General features: G+C 37.4%; 1 long non-coding RNA gene and 1 pseudogene across 1 annotated transcript in view; both read left to right on the top strand.

Moving 5' to 3' along the window:
- Positions 1-10,318, top strand: part of LOC107692247 (thyrotropin-releasing hormone-degrading ectoenzyme-like) — a 122,597-nt pseudogene that overhangs the window by 77,922 nt on the left and 34,357 nt on the right.
- LOC107692243 (uncharacterized) overlaps positions 9,398-10,318 on the top strand; it is a 10,937-nt gene continuing 10,016 nt past the window's right edge. Inside the window, exon 1 of the long non-coding RNA XR_001634627.1 lies at positions 9,398-9,518. This is a non-coding gene — a long non-coding RNA (uncharacterized LOC107692243). The remainder of the gene's footprint in view (positions 9,519-10,318) is intronic.

Below are 10,318 nucleotides of genomic sequence, written 5' to 3'. Positions count from 1 at the left end.
TGGCAGGTGGCAGGTCACGTTAGTCAAGCTCGCATCAGCTGACTCTCAGCTGATCTCCATCAACCTATCGACACCTATCACCTATCTAAGCATTCATGTATAAGGTCCCTCAGTATTAGCAGCAGTTTTCGCATTGCTCAATAGCTAATTACTCTCCTCCATCCCCAGCTCGCAGCCTTCTGATTATCCTTTCAGACTAATTCTAAAATGTGTACATAACATTATTGAACTTTAACGATATCTGCAATACATTTATGTTGTTTCTGTTCTGTTTACCCTGGATTTTGTGAATTTTCACAAAATGAATTTTCCCATAACCACTTTCTAATTTTATTTATAGAGCAGCTCAAAGTGATTTTTACTTATGAAATAAAACCGAGGCTTTTATGTGATACTTTTATGTGTTTGACACTGTAAAAAAGAATAAAGTCTCTTTCTGTCTGTCATCCACAGGAGAAGCAGAGGTTTCTGACTGATGTTCTTCATGAGGTGATGTTACTGGACGGTTTGGCCAGTTCTCATCCGATCTCTCAGGAAGTGTTTGAAGCCACAGACATCGACAGAGTGTTTGACTGGATCGCGTATAAGAAGGCAAGAGAATCTCTCATCAGCTCCTACAGGCTTCAGCTGCATGATGGAAATGATTATAAACCTTTAATATCGAGCTGAGCTGAATGAACTGGTTTATACTCAAAATTGAACATAAATACATTTCAATGAAATTCCACATTTCACTTCTCTTTCATACGAGCAGCCAGCAGAAGAGAAACAATGGCTTTGTAAAAAAGCAGTATCGTCGGTGTAAATCAGTCTTTTATTTATGTCAGGACTTCACTTCACCGCTAAACTTGATCTTTTATTAAGTCCAGTAAACCTCCTTTTGCTCGTTATTTTTCCCAGCTAAAGACTTCTCTGCATTGTTATAAACCTCTTCACATACACAAGAAAAACAGTTTAATTAAAAGCTTGTTTTTAATAAGTCGAGGACAGAAACTGTTACACTGAGAGATTGTTCGCCCTCCAGCTGTCAATCAATGCACAGCTGGATTCTGATTGGTTCTTGGTGTTCCTCAAGCCCCTCCCCCTGTTTCTCTACAGGCTCTGTGGTGTTATGAACTCTGTCAGTCAAACTGCAGTGATCCTGACACCCAGCCGTCCCTCATCACTTCCTCCTCACACTCTAAGGACTCTGATATCCCACAACACATCCCATGAGTCCTCAGCGCTAACAGGAAGTGACACTCATCACACAGACAGTAGAGGATGGGATGTGGGGAGATAGGAATTAGATGCTGTCAAATGAGCATGTCAAAGTCACTCAAAGTCAAAAAGATACAAATTTATGAAACTGCAGAAAACAGCAGGATGAGCTTCATGGAGTCCTTATTTAGACAAACCTTAAAAAACGAAAACTGTAGAAAAAAAAAAAACCTGCTAGAAAAAGAGCAGGGCCATAAATAAATAACTGAACTTTTATTAAATATTGTTTGTGACATTGTGTAATATTGTGTTATTATAACATTTTATGCTATGTACAAGCATGTTAATATGTCAATTTCATTTCATTTAATTTCATTATTTATAAATTAAATCCAGTGTTGTTATTGCTAACCAAAACTAAAACAGTTAAAAACTAATTATAATGTAAAAAGTGGAATTAAAATAATATAAAATATGAATTGTAGATGAAGAATTTAAATTGAGAAAACGTACAACTTTACAACTTTTGAAATTATACTAAAACTGAAATACAAATTAATAAAGCTAAACAGAAATATAACACAGAACATAGAAATGCAAACCATTTTGAAAGCTAATTAAAAATATGAATAAATACTGTAATAGTGTATAAATAATACTAAAATAACACTGAATAAAATCAGTAGCTCATAACCAGAAGTTCAGTCCCAAGACTAGAATTATGATTTTGATAAATACAATTATGATATTTAATAAAATACAAGCTTACAGAATGTCATGCCCCATTGACACCCATTGCAAGCGGTTTACTATAACTTCATACTATGTATATTTTGCGGATATATTTGTGTGTAGAGCAGGTGTAAATGAGCAGCTTTTATTGAATGTGTGTGTTTTCTGGTGTGTCTGCAGGGAGCCGCGCTGATCCGTATGCTGGCTAACGTCATGGGACAGCCGCTATTCCAGAGAGGCCTCAATGTAAGTCAATAGTTTTCTTTCATCTTTTCTCTTTGTGGTCACAGATGATTTCACACGCATGTACATCTTACTCCTAATGTGTTATGAATATGTTTATAAGACTCTATTTATTAATTATACATTCTGCATAAATGCAGCTTAAACAGGAATTGTGGCATAATACCTGAACTGGCTATAACTGTAATTAGTGTGTTTGGTTTTGTGCAATATATACAATAATAAATTAACCTGTGGTATTATTAGCAACATCAATTTACTTTTAAATACAACAGCAATGAAACATTTCAATCAATTCTGTCTGAATCTTAGTTAAGCAATAAATCGAGACATGGTGGGGGAATAAATGGAATATCTAAATATCAGTATTTAATTACTATTACTTTTTTATATCTTTTTAAAGTATTTTTGAATGGTTTATGTTGATCTTTTATGCAGAGTATATTTTATCTTTTATGAAAATAAAACAGAACACAAATTTGTGATTAATCTCATAATTTCTGACCAGTGTGTAGAAAGCAGAAAGAAACATAAAAATGATTAAATAATTTAATTTTAACATGTTAATTCATTAATTAATTTATTTTCTTTGAACTTATTATTGTATTAATTAATAATTTAAAATAAAATTATTACATTTTACTGTTGTTGTTTTTTGTTATGTTATTATTTTTTGTTATTATGTATTCTTTTCAACTTTTTGTTGTTTTAACTGATTAAATTTTACAGTGTTTTATTATTATTGTTGTTGTTTTCTTTCAGCTTTTTCTTGTATTAATCAATTTAATCATAGTTGTATTTATTTATGTATGTTTTCTTTTCTCTTTTTTCCCTTTCATTACTTCATAGTTTCCATAGGAGAAACAACCTTACACATCTGCTAGTGATCCAGCTCTCCTCTCTCATCTGCTGTCTGTCTTTCTCTGTTCACTGAAGCTCATTTTATTCTCTCTCTGTGTGTCTTTTGCTCTGTGTGGCATCTCTTCTCCTCCTCGTGTCTCTGCAAAATTGAAGCAGCAGACAGTCGTGAATGCTGAACAGTTCAGAAGCAGCGGTCGGGCTTTAGTCTCGCCCGGACCACCATTAACCATCCCTCTCTCTCTCTCTCTCTCTCTCTCTCTCTCTCTCTCTGTGAGGATGAGGGTGTCTTCATTGGTAAATGGTGGATGGGCTGGTGAAGCAGGTGGATGAATGTCTCTTATAAAAGAATAGAGGGAGTCATAAATGAGGTCTGAATGGGTTCTAGGGCTCATAGAGCTGACTGGAGTGATGAAGCGCTCGCAGTTTGCACACACTGCCCATCGCTTTTAGATGGATCATATTATGGGATGTAGGAAATATTCATTCTGGCTGGAAATGTGCAAAGCTTGACCTATGAATAGCAGAGGACAAGTGCGCTCCTGCCCTGAAGAAATCAAATTCAGTGTTACAGTCCATCTTCATCCTCCGGATGTGATTTGGAACCGCGGGATTGGGTGCTTCATAGTCCTGTTGGTCTGCTCTCAGTGGGTTCCTGACTTGGAGAATGGCAGTCCGTGAGATTCCCCGCGGATGTTGTGAGCTAATAATTCATTCTGAATAGAGATGAAATAGCCAGATACTCCTCGATTCAGTTTCCCAACATTCTAGAACACAGAGAAGATCCATTTTCCCATCTTCCCACTGGCTCGGCTGTTCTGCCTCATTCTTACTGTTTTCTGTCTCTCTTATGGGAACTTTCAGTATCTCTGTCTGTCTCTGTGTGATTGATGGGAAGAATAGGTAAACACAGCACCTCACTAAACAATCTATACCTTCATTGCCTCAAAATTACTTTCATATGCAAGAAAATTGTAGACATATTTCTTCTTGTATTACTTTTGAGGTAACTCATTCAGTTGGATGAATAATGAATTATTTATGATCTGCTTTGACTGTTGTGGTGAAGGCTCTTGCAGGAAACTTGTGTTTTAGCTCTGGGGGATTTACATATCGAAAGCGATCAATCTTTTGTCTCCCTTTGTAGGTAATTTGGCTTTGCAGAATCAGAAACCAAAACGTGATGTGGTTATAAATGTGGTTATAATATCTGATGAAGGAACGTTCAGGATATTATTCTGTCCTGAAGAGCGTCAGAGGAGTAACTAGCCATTCCTAATTAGAGTAAATTAATTACATACACAACCATCCCACTAGAATATGTTGAGTTATGAAATGAGTCTTTAGATCTGTTCCAAGCTGTTGATGTATGCAGAAAAAAGTGAAATGACCATGTCCTTTAAATAAGATGCATTAAAAAAAAAATAATAACCAATTAAAATATTAATATTAAATCAAAATGTAAGGTTTGAACCAAACAATAAATATGATTTGAAAAAAAAAAATGGCTTTAACAAAATTTTAATAAGTTGGTCCAAAGCATGTATGCATATATTTATTTTTATTTTAGACTGACTTTTTGGCATCATAAGTACACTCTCATCATCAAGGCTTTTCCAAAAGGCACTTAAAAAAAGTCCTCAGAATTAAAATGGACTATTTTACCCTATATTTGTATGTGCATCACGTTACAAAATATATATGTGAACAGCAGACACCTGTTAGGATTGTCTGCTTCCTGTCTCTCTATAAGAGCTTTTGGTCACTAAACAGTGGTGGGTAACAACACAGTCATTAAAATACACACTTTTAGGCCAAGCAGACTGGAAAATGTCAACACCAACATAAAATGGCTCTGAGTGGTCCCTTGCTGCTATGCAAATCTATGTAAATGAGCAGAAGGTGGTATTTCTTACTGTAACAATCACATTCAGCAGGGAATTTCTACCTACTGATTGGGACTGGCTTGCAGGGATAGTGGTCAAATATAGAATTAAATGTACTTGCACAACCACAAAATGCAGCAATTGACCAATCAGTGTCAAATATTCATAATAAGAATACAAAATTATTCCAAACTTTAAAGGTTTTTCCGAAGGATTTCAGCCTAGTAGCTTTTATTTATTTAGTTGTTGGTTTCAGAATGGTTACACCACTTCAGATGTTTTACTTTAAGGTGTAAATAATATTGTAATTAATTAAATAATTAAAATTACAATAAGTAAATACAAAAAATTATTAGTTTTACTTTCAATATTTTGATTTAAATTCATGTTGAAATTTAAAATTACAATAAGTAAATACAAAAAATTATTAGTTTTACTTTCAATATTTTGATTTAAATTCATGTTGAAATTATATATATATATATATATATATATATATAATTATTATTATTATTATTATTTTTTTGCATCTTACTGACTGATACGGTGACTAGATTTATTTGTAATCCTCCTGCCTCTTGCTGTGGCAGTCAGCAGAACACATCAGTGTCAAAATAATGGCAACACACTGTGACGGCCCTATCAGAGGTGAGATTGACCACATGGTAACTTTGCTTCAGGGCAATAACTCTACTGATGGAGGAGAGAGAGAGGAAGAGGAATTGCTCTGGTTTAAAACAGATTCATCAGGATGGTGACATGAATCTGGTTCTGCTCCAGACTCAAATCCCAGACTCTCAGAGAGCTCAGCAGATCATGTAGAGAGATGGAGGCCAGCTGGACTGGGTCTCGCTTTCAGGATCCCAGACCTCTCAGCATGACGCCTGTTCACGTTCCAACAAGTGCCACTTTTGATTTGATTCATGAAGCAAAGGCTGAAATAATTGCTTTATTAAAGGAATAGTCTATACCAAAATGAAAACACGGCCATGGTCTGGTCACACTCATGTCTTTAGTAATTCACTTAAAATCTTCCCCTCTCTAAGATGTCAGTGAAGCTTTTGCACATTCTAACCTGCTGCAACACAATAAACACAAGAGCCAGTGAAGTTTGTCTGCAGTCTTGCCTCATTTAATGGTGTTGAGTGCTGGTATCATAATTTAAAACATCAATTATAGCTCATGAGTTTAAATATATTAATGTAGAATACTTTTATGGTATTTATTTGTCTTTGTGAAGTTGACAGCCACTGATGTGATATTGTATGTTTTTGGTGTGTTGAAAAGAGCAGCCTGGACATTTTGCAAAATATCTCCATTTATGTTCTACAGAAGAAACATTTGAGATAATTATCCATGTAAAACACAGTATAAAGTAAGCTAGAAACCAGTCCGTTTTATGTCACATGCAGAGGACACATGCAGTTTTTTGTCAGCTTGTTCTCTCGACTCCAGCGACAGGAAGCGGATTACAGTTGATGACGGGTTTATTGCTCACGGTCACTCAAGAGTTATCGAGGAATCTCGTATACAGCAGGGAAAAGGCTTCCCACCAGATGTTCTTATCAGATGAATGTTAATGTGCTCTGCAGGATCAGACTCCTTCTTCATGTCGCCCACCACCTGTATCACTGAGACTGCAGGGCCAAACAGACACACTGATAATGTTGCGTTTGCCGTTTAACAGATTAAAGTCTGCTAGCAGTGAAATGAACACCCACCGGTGTCTTAGCTTCAATAATACACGACAATACAGATATTACATCCACTTTTTCAGGTGACTGTGATCGGGTAATTATCCTGGATGGTGACTGAAGTGACTGTGATGAATCCCTGACAATAATACAGACTTCATTTAAAACCATAACTATCTAATATGTAAGATTTAAGCTTTTTAAGAAGCACATAAGGAAATCAAAAATCTGAATTAAGACACTTAAAAAAGAGCGTGAGGATCTGCTAGCGACTGTGAAGTAAACGGTTGTAGCCATAATCACAGTCAAGTTAAGCGTTGGGTTCAAGTCATCAGCTCACAGCACAGAGATGTGCTTTTAAAGTCAGAAAACTCTCAGCAAGTCCTCTCTCAGAAAGTGTCATGACTTTAACGAGATTACTTTGAAGCGTAATCTCAAAGTTATTATAGTTTGTAATGGAACAGCAGGACATTTAGCAGCTATCAGCGTCGTATGAAGTGTTTTGTCATTCACATTACTCTCCAAAATACCAGCTGATGGGCGCTTATTCATTTTCTCTGCAACACCTAGACCTCTGTATCCTCTCAGTGGCCGTGTCTGTCAGACATTGATTAATTTAGCTACATTAACAGTGCGTGACAGCCCATCATCTAATGAATACTGATATGCGCTGTGTTCATTAGCTATTCATGAAATCCAATTTGCTGCAATAATCTGGCAGTGTTTAGAGCCCACAAAGCCCTTTGTCAAGCTCACGACCCATCGCCGGACCGGCCTTCATTTCCTTTAATTATATCCACCAGGGCAAAGCTACAGTAGCTTCCTGAAAGCCGTCCTATAGAAAATGATTCATAATGTAGGAACATCAAGTGCCATCATCAGCCTCTGCAGAGCCTCTTCTCTATGCACACAGTAAACAAACCATGATTCATTGACAGCTGTGAGCAGTCGTCCGGTTTCATTTGGTGTTTTTTTTAATAGCCAAGTCATCTCATGCAAGCTTAGTTAGTCTAAGATTTTAATTCTCATAATGGTCAGAATCATCAGCTATAAGCAAGAGTGTCCCAGTTATACTGGAGAAGGGAAGTGCACATACCTAACTGATCTAGTCAGGTTGATGTTTGCAGAATACAAGAGAGCCTGACACAGCACTTTTGTTTCTGCCACCACACTCCCCTTCCAATCCCACGGGTCTCCACAACACACTGACTCTGTGCTGCTGGAACAACAACACTGTCAATCTCCACCGGTTTACAACCAATTTTTAAAGAAACTACCGATTGACCCCAGTAAACATGAAACGCTGCACCTCTTTAAAATGCAGTGAAATGAAATGATGGAAAATACCAGCGAAGCCAACGACATTCGCTTTGATCCAAAAACTAGCAAGCTGCCTCACTGTCTACAAACATCTGCGTTAAGACTGAAATGAAATCTCAAAATACTGACTTTACATGCATGCTAACAAGGATGCTAAAGACTACAGCCTCTACCATCAGTCATACCAGGGCTGGGTAATTTATGGACAACAATTTTTTTCTTAATCTTTTGAATGTTTCCAAATGCATTTACAATGTTTTGCAGTCACCTACTGTACCATTCTTTTTTTAAAAATAGATACTGCATTGAAAAGTAGATGAAACTCCATAAAACATTCAAATGTTCCTCATACATACAGAGAGCTTTTGAAAACAATTCATACAGAAAATTGCCAGTTGTCCACCACGCTGAGCCATTTATAGTAGCATTTTCAAAGAATAAGGAGGAACTGTGTAGGCAGTATATTTCCTTCAGTGACAAAACTCATTAATGAGCCGTGAGATTCAATTTTATGTTTTACTTCTTTAAAATAGGAGGAGCAACTTCCTCTGAAGAAATTAGACTTATAAATTTAATTCTGCTCTTTAACAAGCGTTGCTCTTGTATAGAGAGATTAGATAACTGGAAACTGCCTTGTGATGTTTCTGCGTATGCAGTTTAAGAGAACAGTGAAGTTTAATCACCTTTCACTAAGAGTTTTTAATTAAAAGTGCTGAATGGGTTTTTATTTCACCCTAGGCTCATTGGAAAAAAAAAGTACCTCAACCTACAATTTTGCAAAACTTCAAATAATGTACCTATACATTCAATTCACTGCAGTTTCCAGCTGAAATGAGCACTAGTTGTTTTTATTCCTTTTCACACAAATTATGATTAGGGGTGGGTTATCAAATAACGAAGACTTGCGCAATACTATGATATGACCTTAAAACACATTATTTGTAAACGTATTAATGCGCTTTCACGTTTGTATCACATTACCAGCTCCATATGTGTCACTTTTCTTGCGTAGTAAACTTGCTCGGTAGCTTACCTGGTACAGCACTGCAATTGTGATGTGGCTTGTTCGGTTACAGGTCCTGTGAAGCACGAGTACCGACACTCGATAAAAGACTTGTAGAAGCAAGCTAAAATCACATTGTCGCTTCAACAAATCTAACGTTTGCTTTTGTTAACACTATCAGTTAGGTTTTACTTCAAGCACAATTGCTTATAGCACCACTCACCGGACATTTCATTTCTTGACATTTCCCTTCAGATTTGCATGAAAAAAAAAAACATAACCAGCATAACTCAATCCACTTACACTTTCAGACACTATCTATTTGCTCGACACCTATTACTCTGGCAATCTGTATGTGTATGATGTATTTTGATGTATATATTTTGTTTCACAGGCCATGCAGCGGGAGGGAAAGGACATCAACATCACTCAGGTCATGGACCGCTGGACCCTGCAGATGGGTTACCCTGTCGTCACCATCAGCAAGAACGACAGTCTTGATAGCAGTGTCACCATCTCACAAGAGCACTTCGTCTATGACACGGACGCTAAGATCCAGAATCCTGAGCTGTTCAATAACAGGTAGACTGCCATATGTCAATTGTGACAGGTTGTTACATGAAAATGAACGTCTCAGGTTACTTATGTAACCATGGTTCCCTGAGTAGGGAACGAGACACTGCGTCCTCTAGGGGTCGCTATGGGGAACGCCTCGTCGTGACCCGTGTCTGAAGCATACATTGAAAAAACACCAACAACACGTTGGCCGGCGACAGCCCATGACGTCACTACCGGTGCGACTATAGTATAAATAGGCGCCGGGAGAACATGTCATTCACTTCTTCGTCTGAAGCTTGCGTTCGAAGCATGGCAGGAAGCCTAAAGGACACAGTGTCTCGTTCCCTACTCAGGGAACCATGGTTACATAAGTAACCTGAGACATTCCCTTTCAAGGGAAATCCAGCAAAGGGGTGCTCACAGAGGACCTACCTTAGAAAGGACAGAAACACACCGGTCCCAGAAGACTCTGCAAAGAAATCTCACAGAAGGATTATACACACATAACCACCAGCACATTAAATACATATATATACATATATATATATATGCATCATACTCACCCACCATGGTTCCCGCGCCGGAGCCCCGTTCAAGAGGCGACTCAAAGAAGCCTCTAGTCCAGACCATCAGCAAGGTGGTCACTATGAAGCCATAGAACCAACCAAACATATAGGTCCAGCATAGGAGTCGGAAATACAGGAAAATTCCTACCTAACCAGCAAGGTGGTTATAGGGGAATTAGGAGTTAAGGGCAGATGTAAGACCCCCGAAGGAAACGAGTAGATACTCAAGTATCACTCTGATCCGGACGAAAGCGCTGA

Source organism: Sinocyclocheilus anshuiensis, unplaced genomic scaffold (genome assembly GCF_001515605.1).
Source record: "Sinocyclocheilus anshuiensis isolate Anshui unplaced genomic scaffold, SAMN03320099.WGS_v1.1 scaffold875, whole genome shotgun sequence".
Lineage (NCBI taxonomy): Eukaryota > Metazoa > Chordata > Actinopteri > Cypriniformes > Cyprinidae > Sinocyclocheilus > Sinocyclocheilus anshuiensis.
This window is presented reverse-complemented; position numbering and strand designations above follow the sequence as displayed.